We start from the raw sequence: 18,062 nt of genomic DNA, 5'->3' as shown, positions 1-18,062 counted from the left end.
TCTCCGCAAGGCAATCAAACAGGCTAAGTCCCAGTACAGAGACAAAATCGAGTCGCAATTCAACAGCTCAGACACAAGAGGTATGTGGCAGGGTCTACAGTCAATCACGGATTACAAAAAGAAAACCAGCCCCGTCGCGGACCAGGATGTCTTGCTCCCAGACAGGCTAAACAACTTTTTTGCCCGCTTTGAGGACAATACAGTGCCACTGACACGGCCCCCTACCAAAACCTGCGGGCTCTCCTTCACTGCAGCCGAGGTGAGTAAAACATTTAAACGTGTTAACCCTCGCAAGGCTGCAGGCCCAGACGGCATTCCCAGCCGCGTCCTCAGAGCATGCGCAGACCAGCTGGCTGGTGTGTTTTTACGGACATATTCAATCAATCCTTATCCCAGTCTGCTGTTCCCACATGCTTCAAGAGGGCCACCATTGTTCCTGTTCCCAAGAAAGCTAAGGTAACTGAGCTAAACGACTACCGCCCCGTAGCACTCACTTCCGTCATCATGAAGTGCTTTGAGAGACTAGTCAAGGACCATATCACCTCCACCCTACCGGACACCCTAGACCCACTCCAATTTGCTTACCGACCCAATAGGTCCACAGACGACGCAATCGCAACCACACTGCACACTGCCCTAACCCATCTGGACAAGAGGAATACCCATGTGAGAATGCTGTTCATCGATTACAGCTCAGCATTCAACACCATAGTACCCTCCAAACTCGTCATCAAGCTCGAGACCCTGGGTCTCGACCCCGCCCTGTGCAACTGGGTCCTGGACTTCCTGACGGGCCGCCCCCAGGTGGTGAGGGTAGGTAACAACATCTCCACCCCGCTGATCCTCAACACTGGGGCCCCACAAGGGTGCGTTCTGAGCCCTCTCCTGTACTCCCTGTTCACCCACGACTGCGTGGCCATGCACGCCTCCAACTCAATCATCAAGTTTGCGGATGACACTACAGTGGTAGGCTTGATTACCAACAACGACGAGACGGCCTACAGGGAGGAGGTGAGGGCCCTCGGAGTGTGGTGTCAGGAAAATAACCTCACACTCAACGTCAACAAAACAAAGGAGATGATTGTGGACTTCAGGAAACAGCAGAGGGAGCACCCCCCTATCCACATCGACGGGTCAGTAGTGGAGAAGGTGGAAAGTTTTAAGTTCCTCGGTGTACACATCACGGACAAACTGAATTGGTCCACCCACACAGACAGCGTTGTGAAGAAGGCGCAGCAGCGCCTCTTCAACCTCAGGAGGCTGAAGAAATTCGGCTTGTCACCAAAAGCACTCACAAACTTCTACAGATGCACAATCGAGAGCATCCTGTCGGGCTGTATCACCGCCTGGTACGGCAACTGCTCCGCCCACAACCGTAAGGCTCTCCAGAGGGTAGTGAGGTCTGCAGAACGCATCACCGGGGGCAAACTACCTGCCCTCCAGGACACCTACACCACCCGATGTCACAGGAAGGCCATAAAGATCATCAAGGACAACAACCACCCAAGCCACTGCCTGTTCACCCCGCTATCATCCAGAAGGCGAGGTCAGTACAGGTGCATCAAAGCAGGGACCGAGAGACTGAAAAACAGCTTCTATCTCAAGGCCATCAGACTGTTAAACAGCCACCACTAACATTTAGCGGCCGCTGCCAACATACTGACTCAACTCCAGCCACTTTAAAAATGGGAATTGATGGAAATTATGTAAAAATGTACCACTAGCCACTTTAAACAATGCCACTTAATATAATGTTTACATACCCTACATTACCCATCTCATATGTATATACTGTACTCTATATCATCTACTGCATCTTGCCATCTTTATGTAATACATGTACCACTAGCCACTTTAAACTATGCCACTTTATGTTTACATACCCTACAGTACTCATCTCATATGTATATACCGTACTCTATACCATCTACTGCATCTGCCATGCCGTTCTGTACCACCACTCATTCATATATCTTTATGTACATATTCTTTATCCCTTTACACTTGTGTGTGTGTGTAAGGTAGTAGTTGTGGAATTGTTAGGTTAGATTACTTGTTGGTTATTACTGCATTGTCGGAACTAGAAGCACAAGCATTTCGCTACACTCGCATTAACATCTGCTAACCATGTGTATGTGACTAATAAAATTTGATTTGATTTGATTTGAAGTCGGAAGTTTACATACACCTTAGCCAAATAGATTTAAACTCAGTTTTTCACAATACCTGACATTTAATCCAGGTAAAAATTCCCTGTCTAGGTCATTTAGGATCACCACTTTATTTTAAGAATGTGAAATGTCAGAATAATAGTAGAGAGAATGATTTATTTCAGCTTTTATTTCTTTCATCACATTCTCAGTGGATCATAAGTTTACATACACTCAATTAGTATTTGGTAGCATTGCCTTTAAATTGTTTAACTTGGGTCAAACATTTTGGGTAGCCTTCCACAAGCTTCCCACAATAATTTGGGTGAATTTTGGCCCATTCCTCCTGACAAAGCTGGTGTAACTGAGTCAGGTTTGTAGGCCTCCTTTGCTCGCACATGCTTTTTCAGTTCTGCCCACACATTTTCTATAGGATTGAGGTCAAGGCTTTGTGATGGCCTCTCCAATACCTTGACTTTGTTGTCCTTAAGCCATTTTGCCACAACTTTGGAAGTATGCTTGGGGTCATTGTCCATTTGGAAGATCCATTTGCGACCAAGCTTTAACTTCCTGACTGATGTCTTGAGATGTTTCATCAATATATCCACATAATATTCCTCCCTCATGATGCCATCTATTTTGTGAAGTGCACCAGTCCCTCCTGCAGCAAAGCACCCCTACAACATGATGCTGCCACCCCCGTGCTTCACGGTTGGGATGGTGTTCTTCGGCTTGCAAGCCTCCCCGTTTTTCCTCCAAACATAACGATGGTCATTATGGCCAAACAGTTCTATTTTTGTTTCATCAGACCAGAGAACATTTCTCCAAAAAGTACGATATTTGTCCCCATGTGCAGTTGCAAACCGTAGTCTAGCTTTTTTATGGCGGTTATGGAGCAGTGGCTTCTTCCTTGCTGAGCGGCCTTTCAGGTTATGTCGATATAGGACTCGTTTTACTGTGGATATAGATACTTTTGTACCTGTTTCCTCCAGCATCTTCACAATATCCTTTGCTGTTGTTCTGGGATTGATTTGCACTTTTCGCACCAAAGTACGTTCATCTCTAGGAGACAGAGCGCGTCTGCTTCCTGAGCGGTATGACGGCTGCGTGGTCCCATAGTGTTTATACTTGAGTCCTATTGTTTGTACAGATGAACGTGGTACCTTCAGGATGAACCAGACTTGTGGAGGTCTACAATTTTTTCTGAGGTCTTGGCTGATTTCTTTTGATTTTCCCATGATGTCAAGCAAAGAGGCACTGAGTTTGAAGGTAGGCCTTGAAATACATCCACAGGTACTCAAATGATGTCAATTAGCCTATCAGAAGCTTCTAAAGCCATGACATAATTTTCTGGAATTTTCCAAGCTGTTTAAAGGCACAATCAACTTAGTCTATGTAAACTTATGACCCACTGGAATTGTGATACAATGAATTATAAGTGAAATAATCTGTCTGTAAACAATTGTTGGAAAAATTACTTGTGTCATGTGTAACCGATGTGAAATGGCTAGCTAGTTAGCGGTGGTGCGCGCTAATAGCCTTTCAAACGGTGACATCACTCGCTTTGAGACCTTGAAGTAGTGGTTCCCCTTGCTTTGCAAGGGCCGCGGCTTTTGTGAAGCGATGGGTAAAGATGCTTCGTGGGTGACTGTTGTTGATGTGTGCAGAGGGTCCCTGGTTCGCGCCCGGGTCGGGGCGAGGGGACGGACTAAAGTTAAACTGTTACATTGATGCTGTTGACCCGGATCACTGGTTGCTGCGGAAAAGGAGGAGGTCGAAAGGGGGGTGAATGTAACCGATGTGAAATGGCTAGCTAGTTAGCGGTGGTGCGCGCTAATAGCCTTTCAAACGGTGACGTCCATCGCTTTGAGACCTTGAAGTAGTGGTTCCCCTTGCTCTGCAAGGGCCGCGGCTTTTGTGGATCGATGGGTAACGATGCTTCGTGGGTGACTGTTGTTGATGGGTTAGGGTTAGGGTTGGTTCGCGCCCGGGTCGGGGCGAGGGGACGGACTAAAGTTAAACTGTTACACATGCACAAAGTAGATGTCCTAACCGACTTGCCAAAACTATAGTCTGTTAACAAGAAATTTGTGGAGTGGTTGAAAAACGAGTTTTAATGACTCCAATCTAAGTGTATGTATGTAAACTTCTGACTTCAACTGTAGCTGCATTTAGCATGGCTTCCTTATTTTGAGTATGTTTATAATTCTGCTAGAGTTGACTTGGTATTTTATATTAAACCCACCTTACACATTCAGTTGTTTCTCAATTTGTAACTTTCTCAATTTGAAAAATAGGCTGTTTTACATATTGTGTTATTTGTGCTGGTCTAATTCCTAAAATGGAAACGCAGAAGATACTGTTCGCTCTAGGATAGTAGTAATAGTTAATATGGTGCTCTTGAGTGTCCCAGGTTTGTGCCATTGATCAATAAATCATTGAATCTTTGCTTCATCAGATGTTAATATGTTATGTATGAAAAGCATATGTATTCCTTTTTCACTATTTTGATTTCTTGCATTCAAGTGTTTGATGTGATTGATGGGTGACTAGGGTCTTTCTTGTCAAATAATATGCTTATTAATTCATGCTTTGAATCTGCAACATAATATGTCAACAAGTTAGTTCTGAATTGCTTTAATACAGTAGTGCATTCTGACACCATGAATTGAAATATATTTCACCTCGTTGATATAGTCGTCATAAATTATAAGGGATTAAACATGGACCTCCCACCATCCGAAGGAGAAGAGGATCTGGTAAAATAAGGGCATGTTGCTAATATCATCTAGGTCGGTAGCTAGCTAGCTTCTTTGCAAAAAATGAGCCTAGGTTTCATGGCACATTGTAAATATCTGACTGCTACTAGGATAGTATTCTGTACAAGACACAATACCAAATGCATAAATATGCATAAATATGCCAACAACTATTTGTTAAATAAAATATTGAACAGTAAATGAAAATGTTCAATACATCTTTAGTTTTGGATCAAGGTTGCTAGTAGCTAGCAAAGGTGTCAGAGCTTATGACGTGCAGGAACTTGCAGGGATTTGTAGTCTTGCATGAGGTCTATTTGATGCTAATTAGCATTTTCGAATCTGAGAGTAAATAGAGCCAAATATATTGATTAAAGTCACCTTGTACGAGAGAGATATAAAAATGAATGGTGAAAAAATTATTGAAACCATGTATGTGTTTTACCGCTAGGTTTTATGGGAAATACTGTGGTGCTCTACTTAGTATATCTTGTTGCTTGCTAGCTACTCTGTTTACAATTTGACAAGAACATGTGGTAGTTAACTACCTTTTTATTTGTTTACAAACAAATAAGTTAGTGAGCTAGCAAGCTAAACAGCTACCTACCTTGTTGACTATTGTGGCTAGCGAAAAAAGCACTTGTTTTGAAAGTTTGATTCACCTTATCCTTTAAGGCTTTAAAAGTATACTTACACTATGATTTAGAACATTCAAAGCAACTGGGAAACTTCCATGGAAGGCATTGTTGTCACCTCAGCTTGCTACATAACTTCTGAGTGAGAGGAAGCAGGAACACCAACATCAATCAGCAATGACAACTAGTGTAGCCATATCAGCAATGACTACTGTCTGAACACATACAAATACAATTTGGTCACTTGTAACTTCCTGTTTGGACAGTTAGTCTTCCAAAATGGATAAAAAAAGAAAAACTGAGCATTGTAGCCTGCAGATTCAGGCCCTGGTCATTAAGGTTACAGAGGTGTCACAGTGGTTCCATTAGGAACCAAAGTCCAACCAGTGGAAAGGATTGGAAAGTCCTCCGACAAAACCTCTAACTTTTTTATTTTCATAAATTGATTACATGAGAGCCAGGGCGCTCTGTCTGTCTTTTACAGATACCCAGATGTACTTTTACTCTAGTATGACATCTTGAGGAGAACCACTCACTGTGGAATGTTTGATGGGGACCAACATACTCAATGGTAAAGCATTGAGGTAATGCAATAGGAGAGCAGATTGCATGTAGTATGGAGAGAGAGTTTGTGACACACACACACACGCACACGCACACACGCACACACGCACACACGCACACACACACACACACACACACACACACACACACACACACACACACACACACACACACACACACACACACACACACACACACACACACACACACACACACACACACACACACACACACAGTGTGTTCTACATAGTGGTTCTACATCACTTACATTCCTGGAGCCCATTGGTGATGATATATGGTGAAAGGGTGTAACGGCAGAGCCCAGTGATTTAACACCGTTTAACACGTCCAGATGGAGGGCCCCTGCTCGGCCCCCATTGGCCCCCATGCTAAATATGTCATGTGGCTTCCAACTCTTGTTCCAATGATGTGGGGGTAGATTTTCGAGGCACCTGCTCTCTCCACACTCTTGGCTGTTCCTTCCATCCTCCATCTTTGTTTCTCAGAGCACTTACATCCTCTCTTTCAGTGAGTCTTTCAACTCCACTGTCTATCTTTTGAGGTCTCAAGCCACAGGTATCAACAGAACACAGTATAGCAAACAAAAAATATATATAAACAGTAGTTAATTCACTGGCAAAATGTTTTGTATAACTTGTTGTTTGTTATAATTCATATACCAACACTAACTGTTAATAACAGGTATCATATCGTATTTAGTAGGCCACATCGAACTGTACTGTGAAAGTAGTAAGCGTACACGCACAGATGTACAGTAAAAGGTTTCTGCAGTCCAGGGATCTACCCAACTAACAACAAATGTTCCCACAACTATCGAGTATGTTCCCTTAAGTCTCATTAGGTAATTAACTCACGTTTTCATAGGAATGTTCCTGTGATGTGCAAGGATTGTTTCCAAGGGACTATTCCCTTAAGGTCAAATATAAATACCCAGAACGTGGTTATTTGTTCTCTGAATTTAAGATATAAACGTTCTAGACACATTTCATGGGAACATTGCAAGAACATTCATGTGTCCAGTTTTCTGAATGTTAGGAGAATATTCCATCAACACCAAACATACACAGAAACATGGTTTCCATGTTCTCAGAACATACAACATTAATGTTCTAGACATGTTTCATTGGAACGTTGCAAGAACATTCATGTGTCCAGTTTTCTGTGGGTTAGGAGAATATTCCATCAATGTCAAATTCTTATTCAAAATGTCCTCACGTGTTCTTTGAAATCATAACCTCTTGGTTCACGGTACTCCGATCTTCCTGCTACGCCACCATGTATGTGTCAGGTATCGGTTAATCAGACTATTCTCATCATTTGATTTGATTTACTTATTTCAACAATTTAAGGGCTTTCTGTATAGTTGTCTAATGTTGGTGGGGCATGTTAACCTGTTAAAATGATACTCCTTAAACACTATGATCAATAAAATAGTTTTTGTTGAGTGTACTTTTAACAGAGCTGAGATTAACTTCAAATTGCATTCACCCTATTGCTTACACCTATCAAGTTTTTTAATCTACATAAGTGCCTTGGGAGAAGGGGTTAGGGTTTCTTCTGGACAGGGTCAAACTATACTGGCCCAATAAGCACATGCCCTAGAGCAGGGGTGTCAAACTCATTTTGCCTCGGTGGCCACATTCGGTCTTCTATAAGGTACGGAGGGCCACATTGAAGATTGGTTGTTTCCACGCCGTGAAAATGTGAGAAAAAAATTGTTGTTTGAATTTTTGATGCTTCCTGATTGTCTAGCTATCATTTTGGTGATTATTAGCAAGCTGTGCACAGTCAAGAAACTGTATGAATGGAGGTCCATTATAATTTATACACAGTTTCAATGTGATTTCAGTCATTTTAACATACAGTTGAAGTCGGAAGTTTACATACACCTTAGCCAAATACATTTAAACTCAGGTTTTCACAATTCCTGACATTTAATCCAGGTAAAGATTCCCTGTCTTATGTCATTTAGGATCACCACTTTTTTTTAAGAATGTGAAATGTCAGAATAATAGTAGAGAGAATGATTTATTTCAGCTTTTATTTCTTTCATCACATTCCCAGTGGGTCAGAAGTTTACATACACTCAATTAGTATTTGGTAGCATTGCCTTTAAATTGTTTAACTTTGGTCAAACATTTCGGGTAGCCTTCCACAAGCTTCCCACAATAAGTTGGGAGAATTTTGGCCCATTCCTCCTGACAGAGCTGGTGTAACTGAGTCAGGTTGTAGGCCTCCTTGCTCGCACACGCTTTTTCAGTTCTGCCCACAAATTTTCTATAGGATTGAGGTCAAGGCTTTGTGATGGCCACTCCAATACCTTGACTTTGTTGTCCTTAAGCCATTTTGTCACAACTTTGGAAGTATGCTTGGGGTCATTGTCCATTTGGAAGACCCATTTGCGACCAAGCTTTAACTTCCTGACTGATGTCTTGAGATGTTTCTTCAATATATCCACATATTTTTCCTACCTCATGATGCCATCTATTTTGTGAAGTGCACCAGTCCCTCCTGCAGCAAAGCAACCCCACAACATGATGCTGCCACCCCCGTGCTTCACGGTTGGGATGGTGTTCTTCGGCTTGCCTCGAGTCTTTTTGGGTATGACGCTACAATCTTGGCACGCTGGTATTTGAGGAGTTTCTCCCAATCTTCTCTGCAGACCCTCTCAAGCTCTGTGGGGTTGGATGGGGAGCGTTGCTGCACAGCTATTTTCGATTAGGTTCAAGTCCGTGCTCTAGCTGGGCCACTCCTGCGTTGTCTTGGCTGTGCGCTTAGGGGTTGTTGTCCTGTTGGAAGGTGAACCTTCGCCTCAGACTCTGTCTGAGGTCCTGAGCACTCTGGAGAAGGTTTTCATCAAGGATCTCTCTGTACTTTGCTCTGTTCATCTTTCCCTCGATCCTGACTAGTCTCCGAGTCCCTGCTGCTGAAAAACATCACTACAGCATGATGCTGCCACCACCATGCTTCACCGTAGGGATGGTGCCGGGTTTTCTCCAGACGTGACGCTTTGGCATTCAGGCCAAATAATTCAATGTTGGTTTCATCAGACCAGAGAATCTTGTTTCTCATGGTCTGAGAGTTCTTTAGGGGTCTTTTAGCAAACTCCAAGCGGGCTGTCATGTGCCTTTTACAGAGGAGTGGCTTCTGCCTGTCACCTCTAATATAAAGGCCTGATTGGTGGAGTGCTGCAGAGATAGTTGTGCTTCTGGAAGGTTCTCCCATCTCCACAGAGGAACTCTGGAGCTCTGTCAGAGTGACCATCGGGTTCTTGGTCACCTCCCTGACCAAAGACCTTCTCCCCCGATTGCTCAGTTTGGCCGGGCTGCCAGCTCTAGGAAGAGCCTTGGTGGTTCCAAACTTCTTCCATTTAAGAATGATGGAGGCCACTGTGTTCTTGAAAAACTTCAATATTGTAGACATTTTTTGGTCCCCTTCCCCAGATCTGTGCCTTGACAAAATCCTGTCTCTGAGCTCTACCGGCAATTCCTTTGACCTCATGGCTTGGTTGTTGCTCTGACATGCACTGTCAACTGTGGGACCTTATTTAGACAGGTGTGTGCCTTTCCAAATCATGTCCAATCAATTGAATTTACCACAGGTGGATTCCAATCAAGTTGCAGAAACATCTCAAGGATGATCAATGGAAACAGGATGCACCTGAGCTCAATTTCGAGTCTCATATCAAAGGGTCTGAATACTTATGTAAAGGAGGTATTTCTGTTTTATATTTTTAATACATTTGCAAAAATGTCTAAAAACCTGTTTTTAGCTTTGTCATTAATTTAATCAATTTTAGAATATGGCTGTAACGTAACAACATTTGGAAAAGGGGTCTGAATACTTCCCAAATGCGCTGCATATTAATATCATTATTACAACACACCTATCTGATCTATTTAAAATTAGGGGCACATTCGCTATATAACACAACATTGTTTTGTGAGAAAACCATCAGTTGAGTTGAAAATGAGAATGAAACCCATTTAATTTGTAGTTTTTATTCAGTACAAGGGAATTTAAACACAGAAGGTAATTTTATGTGTACTACGTCATCGCACACAGCCTCCTATCCGCAACAAGTTATTTTGATGGAAACACATCTCTGGTGGGAGATGCGCATATTGTTTTTATGTTGATTTTAGAATATGTGCATACAAATATTTCGCCAATTGGATGTGAACTATTGACACCTTTGTTCTACATTGTATATATGGTGTAGGTTTAAAAAATAAGATAACGTTTTTTTTTAGATGCTCAGCTATATAGAATTAATAAATACTGATAATTTATGAAGTAGTGAAAATGTGGTCATAATTCGTGCTCAAGGGGAAATCCTACAGATTTCCATCTTACAACAGTTAGGTTCCCAAACAATTTACTTCAGGTTTTATTGCGAATATTCAAAAATACGAATAAAGAAAATATGCTAATTTTCCCACCAATGATATGTAGGCCTTTCCACCAAACGGACTTGTTGCAGGTACAAATCTGTGCGTGATGACATAACATTGTGTAAGTTTTCATGTATTGAGTAAAAATGTAACGTTTAATGTGTTTCCATCCCATTTTGAACTCTACCTATAGTTTTGTCACAAAAAAAATAGCAAATGTGCCCACTCTGGTCTTGACAGGTGTGCTCTAGCCAACAGCTGACAGATACAGTGCAGGTATGGCTGTGCAGATAGGCTAGTCCACATGATGAGATTATTATGGATAACCAGAATAAGACCCTTGATATTTTTATTTGACAAATGGCAGTCAAGCATCAATCATCATGTCACCAGAATAAGACCCTCTGTATTTATTGGAAAGGAGCATCAAGTACCTGTGCTCTTTCACCACCCTGTGAAGTTTATAATAATTGATTTAATCTGTAACCTAATAAACTTAATGGTTTCCCGAGTCGTAATGGGAGGACCACACACCATATCATCGCGTGACTCCAAGTTTACCTCAATATGATGGTTATTATAACAATATTTGCACATTAAGGCATTTCCACCGCCATTTCTCGCATAATTCATTTGACCGACACAAAAAGATCCCACCATGTCGAACGAACAAATGATCTGTCGGCATTTATAAAATTGTACCAAAACTTCCTGTTTTCATCACAGTTGTCCTGATATTTTTTTTTATGTGGTATGTGGTATGTGGTTTATGTGGTACTTGCATAAAAACTGTGGATTGAAACGTGGTTAATGAGAAACACATTTTCATTAGATCAGATAGGTGTGTTGCAACTGTTGCCAAATAATGACATTAACATATTTTGCTAAGAATGTGAGAGCAGGGTGATTGCCCTACACTCAGAAAGGGTTCTATGCTTGCTTCATATATGGCAACCAGTGGCGATTTTAGCATGTAAATCTTGGTGGGGCAAATTAAAAAAATACATTTTTAGATGCATTCCAGCAAACCCACTACACAACACAACATTAAACAATACATTAATTGCGCTATAACAGTGAAAAATGGTGCCCACACACTGTTAGGGCCTACATGAAGCTGTCCCAACAGCAGAGTCCCAACAGCAGTCCCAACACCTTACCACTGCTACACCTGGCTATCAGCGGAGCCTTGTCTGGCAGCGAAACAGTTAATTCAGCCTCATTTACTGCCTTTTAAAAGAACATAGCTGATATGGCCGTCTTGCTTAAACAAATGTGGTTTAAGAGGACGACGAGCAGATAAGAGGCAATCCGTAATTTCGATTAAGCAATCAGTGAGCGTGCTAGGACGGATGTGGTCAATATAACAATTTTTTCAGCGCTTTTGAAATTTACAGTGACAGAATTCAGAACATGGGACGTTCTTACAGTATTCTCCATGTACACCAAGTCAGAACTCTATGACAAATAAAGGGGGAATATAAAGCAGACAATGAAAGCTCTTACAATATTCGATGATTACATTTCTCTAAAACAGGCTATAGGCTACATGTGTACCACCAAATCTGAACAGTAGGCGAAATTAGGAGAGGAATCGAGACCAAATTATTAGGGTGAGGCACATGGGCTACTAACAGCTTACTACACAACATACACTTAGTATTACTTTCTTAGCTACAGTATACATATCTCCCTGGCATATTACATAATTTATGCAGCAGCATACAATACATTTTTGGACTCACCTTGTTGTGCTGTGCTCACATGAACAGGAAGGTGGTGCGGCGGTCCTTCGTCGGCAAATGTTGTCATCAAACTTTGTTATCAAAGTCTGGCATTCTCTGGATTTATGGTGCTTTCAAGACAACTGGGAAATCTGGGATAAAAACTAGGTCGAATCATGATGACATCAGTGATCTTCAGGTCAGAGCTCAAGAAAGAGGCCCAAGTTCCCGACTTGCATTTCCGAGTTGGATGACCGTTCAAAGCATATTTTTCCAGTCTAAGCAATTTTTTCCCGATTGCCAGTTGTCTTGAACTCACTGAAATCCGATTTCCCAGTTCTGAGTTTCCAGTTGTTTGAAAAGTCATGCTGGATTGACACTATGGCCAATGTTGAATGTTTATCATCATTTAAAAGAGACCCTTAAACCCAGACTTTGGACCACATACCCACTCCACTGAGGAGCAGGCTAGTGATTGCTTTACAATGCTTGCAGTTAGCCACTGATTCCTCCCAAACTACTCATTGTTGAATTTGCGATTTCCAACTTGTTGTGTAATGTTTATGCTCAATAGCTGATGAGCACCTATACATTTTATCTATAATTTCTCTTCATTAATTATCTTCATATGACAAGGATTAAAAAGGATTTGCCAGTAGATTGTCGACTTGATTCATGATAATGACTGCTAGCTTGTTAGCTAAGATTTTGAAAGTATGTCCAATTCTGGTGACTCTGTCAGTAATTTATTTATAATTGAAGGCACACTTAACCAGCATGGCTACCATAGCTTTTTTCAGCGATACGCCATCCCATCTGGCTTGCGCTTAGTGGGACTATCATTTGTTTTTCAACAGGACAAAGACCCAACACACCTTCAGGCTATGTAAGGGCTATTTGACAAAGAAGGAGAGTGATGGAGTGCTGCATCAGATGACCTGGCCTCCACAATCACCTGACCTCAACCCAATTGAGATGGTTTGGGATGAGTTGGACTGCAGGGTGAAGGAAAATCAGCCAACAAGTGCTAAGCATATGTGGGAACTCCTTCAAGAAAGTTGGAAAAGCATTCCAGCTGAATCTGGTTGAGAGAATGCCAAGAGTGTGCAAAGCTGTCATCAAGGCAAAGGGTGGCTACTTTGAAGAATCTAGAATACATTTGATTTGTTTAACACTTTTTTGGTTACGACATGATTCCATATGTGTTATTTCATAGTTTTGATGTCTTCACTAGTATTCTACAATGTAGAAAATAGTAAAAATGAGTAGGTGTGTCCAAACTTTTGACCTGTACTGTACACACATCAAGTCGGTCACACGGGGGAAGAGTTGTTGTGTCATGAGGTGTTGCTGCGTCGTATTATGGTGTGCTTGTAATTGTTAAGGACTGGGGAGTTTTTCAGGATTAAAAAGAAATGGAACGGAGCTAAGCACGGGCAAAATCCTAGAGGAAAACCTGGTTCAGTCAGAAAATGGTTGCCTAGAAATAATCAACAATCAATAAGACAGAGCTTGAAGAATTTTGAAAAGAATAATGGGCAAATGTTGCGCAATCCAGATGTGGAAAGATCTTAAAGACTTACCCAGAGAGACTCACAGCTGTTATCACTGCCAAAGTTGCTTTGGCAGTGATAAGTATTGACTCAGGAGTTTGAACACTAATGTAAATTAGGTATTTCTGTATTTCATTCACAATACATTTGCAAGTTTTTCTAAAAACATGTTTTCACTTTGTCATTATGAGGTATTGTTTGTAGATGGGTGAGAAAAAAATTAATGTAATCAATTTTGAATTCAGACTGTAACACAACAAAATGTGGAATAAGTCAAGGGGTATGAATACTTTCTGAAGCAAGTAATGTGACCTTTTTGGGCTCCAACCGCTGTCCTAATAAGGATTGCCTCTAAGACATGTGCTTATTGCGTCAGTACAGTTAGGCCCTGTCCTGTCCAGAAGAAACCCTACTCCCTTATCCCTAGACACTTGTGTAGATCTGAAACAAATTGATTGGTGTAAGGATGTAAACAATAGGGTGAAGTCACTTTGAAGTTAATCTCAACTTTGTTAAAAGTATACTCACGAAAAACTAACATGCCCCACCAACATTAGACAACTATACTGAAAGCACTTAAATTGCTGAAATAAGTCAATCAAATCAATGATGAGAATAGTGTCAGGCCCTGATCTGTTTCACCTGTCTTTGTGATTGTCTCCACCCTCCTCCAGGTGTTGCCCATCTTCCCCATTATCCCCTGTGTATTTATACCTGTGTTCTCTGTTTGTCTGTTGCCAGTTCGTCTTGTTGTCAAGCTTACCAGTGTTTGTCCTGTTAGCGCCTGTCTTTTCCCAGCCTCTCTTTTTCTCGCCCTCCTGATGTTTGACCCTTGCCTGTCCTGACCCTGAACCTGCCCGCCTGACCACTCTGCCTGCCCCTGACCCTGACTGCGGTCCTGTACCTTTGCCCCTATCTGGATTTCCAACCTCTGCCTGACCTGACCCTGAGCCTGCCTGCCGTCCTGTACCTCTGTCTCTGTTGCTGTAATAAACATTGTTACTTTGACACAGTCTGCAACTGGGTCTTACCTTATTCTGATAAATAGTCAGATTAACCTTTACATGACATGGACATGGTGGTGTAGCAGAAAGATTGGTGTACTATTAACCAAGAGGTTGTGAGTTCACTTCCCAGGTGAGGACTGTTGATTTATAATTACTGTATAAATGAACATGTCAAAATATGTATGTTTAATACACTGTATGTTCAATGCACATGTGAGTATCCTTGCCAACAGACAAAGAGCTATGAATGGATCAGTGATTCACCAATCAGGGTCATGACTGGCTTAGCAACAGTAACAAGGTGTGATTTGTAATGAAACTATTTTTTGGGTTCCATCAGGCGATGTCCTGACAACCGATACACAGAAATGTTCTTTCAATGCTCCCATGAAACATCTGTAGAACATTAATATCTTATGTTCTGTGAACATGGGAACCATGTTCTGTGTATGTTTGGTGGGATGTTGATGGAATATTCTCCTAACCCACAGAAAAATGGATACTTGAATGACCTTGCAACGTCCCATGTAACGTGTCTACACGCTTAGAAAAAAAAGGATCCAAATGGGTTCTTTGCCTGTCCTCATAGGATAGCCTTTTTGGTTCCAGGTAGAACCCTTTTTGGTTCCAGGTGGAACCCTTTTGGGTTCCATGTAGAACCCTCAGTGGAAAGGCAGGGTTAGGGGTACCGAAAGGGTTCTACCTGAAACCAAAGACGGTTCTGCAAAGGGTTCTCTTATACTTATTGTGACAGCCAAAGAACCCTATTAAGTTCTAGATAGCAGAAGTGTAGTAGATCATTAATATTGTATATTCTGAGAACATGGTATCCACGTTCTGTGTATAATCAGTTTGACATTTAAGGAATGTTCTCCTAACTCTAATGCAAAAACATGCAAAAACGTTCCTCGGAAGGTTTTTGTTAACATAGAAAGAATATTCCCATAAGGGAAAACTGGATACTCAAACATTAGGGGAATATTATGGGTAGCATTATAAAAATGTTCTCTCTCTCTTGAATTCTAAGCTTGGAATCTATAGGAATACAGCCACCACTTCCTTTTACATGATATTCTACACTCACTCTTTCAGAGGCCTGATCAAACAATTCTCTGCAGGAAGCGCTAACACATTCAAATAATATTGTGCAGATGTGAGCATGCCACGCTGGGTTGACATCCAGTCTAACCCTAACACGCTTTGGGGGTAGGTGTACAAAGAGAGAGAGAGAGAGAGAGAGAAAGAGAGAGAGAGAGATAGACGTATTTACAGTTTCAAACATGATGTAGTATTGCTCGGTTTAATTTAAATGAATTCCGTGGCTGTACCTCCATATTTTGAAACATAGTCTTCCTCTAGTGGTTGCTTCATGACATGGCGCTTAAACACATACAAGTAACTGACATCAATTATTTAGATACCAAGAGTGCACGTCAGTTTTTCAACCCGTTCGTAATTACTTGAATTGGATTACTTGCAAAAATGCCCACCAATTAAGAATTTCCATGTGTTATTATTAACAACTCTCAGTGTTTCAAAGAGTATGGATATTTAAATCCTGCAAAATCATAAATGTAGGCATATGGATAAAATTCTATGCATCGGTGAAGATAGTATATGTCCAGGGTGATCATATTCAAAGTGTGATGGGCAACAGGTGTGCTGGTGCCATAAAACCCTGTGACAGGCATAGGCTACTTTCGCGCCAAACACTGCATGTCAAGCGGCGCGCAGTTACATCTGCTCCCTCAACCCTGCCACGCGAAATCATGAGGATGGATCAACAAGTTTGGTATGCTAGATCTAAGAAGACGAATTCGACTAGGCCTAATTAACATTTTCGCTAATGTTTTTGAAAATGTTATGAGTAAGGTATAGGCTATGATAAAAACATAACAAACAGGCCTAACTAATTGCCTACTACCAGTGGCGGTTCTATCTTGTATGGTTCACTGGGCGAACCCCCACTTCAGCCCCCCCCCAACAAAAAAATAGCACCATTCTGCACTAACTATAATTTTTATTCAGACATTTAGAACAACACAAATAAATAATCATAACACTAAAAACTATATAAATATAAAAATATATACAAAAATAAGACTAAATAAATATCAAAAAAGAAGTAACAAAGACAAATAGAAACAAACTAGTGTTGATTTGGCACTCGAGCATCAACTCATTAACCATCCCCCAAAACTGTCAACCAAGAGTCAAGACTAAACCAATTCACCTTGGTGGTGTGCAGACTGGTTTTATATTATTCTTAACGATTTCGCACAGACCAGAAAAAATTGCAACAATATGCCTGTGAAACTATATATTCACAGTATTATGAATGAATTGTGGTTTATTTGGTAGCATTTCGTAGTGTGACTGATTTGACTAATTGCATTAGTACTGTACAAAGTTAGAGGTGCGCTATTTGACAGACTCCGGCAAGATGCCGCCATGGGCGACTGCCCATGTCGCCTATATCTAAATCCTCAACTGCCTACTACCCACTTCAGGACTGCTCAATCAGGCAACTGCCAAAATAAAGGAAACTCTTGAGTAAATGAGGGATACAAGGTATAAATCCATTCAAAGTAGATGCTTCCACACAGGTGTGGTTCCCATCATGCTTAGGGTCATGTATAAAACTGCCCTATGGCCCAGGATTTTGGCTACCATGGCAAGGTATCTCAGTGAAAGAGGGGTATTAAAAGAGCATAAGGGGTTTAAAGGGTGTGTGTGTGACCAGATCTTAACCCAGTTGAACACTTATGGGAGATTCTGGAGTTGTGCCTGAAAGTGTTTTCCACCACCATCAACAAAACACCACATTATGGAATTTCTTGTGGAAGAATGGTGTCGAATCCTTCCACTACATTTCCAGACACTTGTAGAATCTATGCCAAGGCACATTGAAGCTGTTCTGGCGGCTCGTATTGGCCCAACGTCCTATTAAGAGACTTTATGTTGGTGTTTCCTTTATTTTGTCAGTTACCTATATTTTCTTGCATGTTCATTATTGCATAAGCCCGTCACTAGGTCTATTTATGAGTAGACTATTTATTGATCGAGGTCAAACTTACAGAATAGGGTAGGCTATAGGCGTATAGACTATGCTTGTGTCTTAAGCATTAAAGTACAAATAGGCTAAATGTAGCCTAAATCTCCAACTCAACGCCAGTATACTCATTCACTGAGTATACAAAACATTAAGAACACCTGCTCTTTCCATGACATAGACTGACCAGGTGAGTACAGGTG

Source organism: Salvelinus alpinus, chromosome 28 (assembly GCF_045679555.1).
Source record: "Salvelinus alpinus chromosome 28, SLU_Salpinus.1, whole genome shotgun sequence".
Classification (NCBI taxonomy): Eukaryota; Metazoa; Chordata; class Actinopteri; order Salmoniformes; family Salmonidae; genus Salvelinus; species Salvelinus alpinus.
This window is presented reverse-complemented; position numbering follows the sequence as displayed.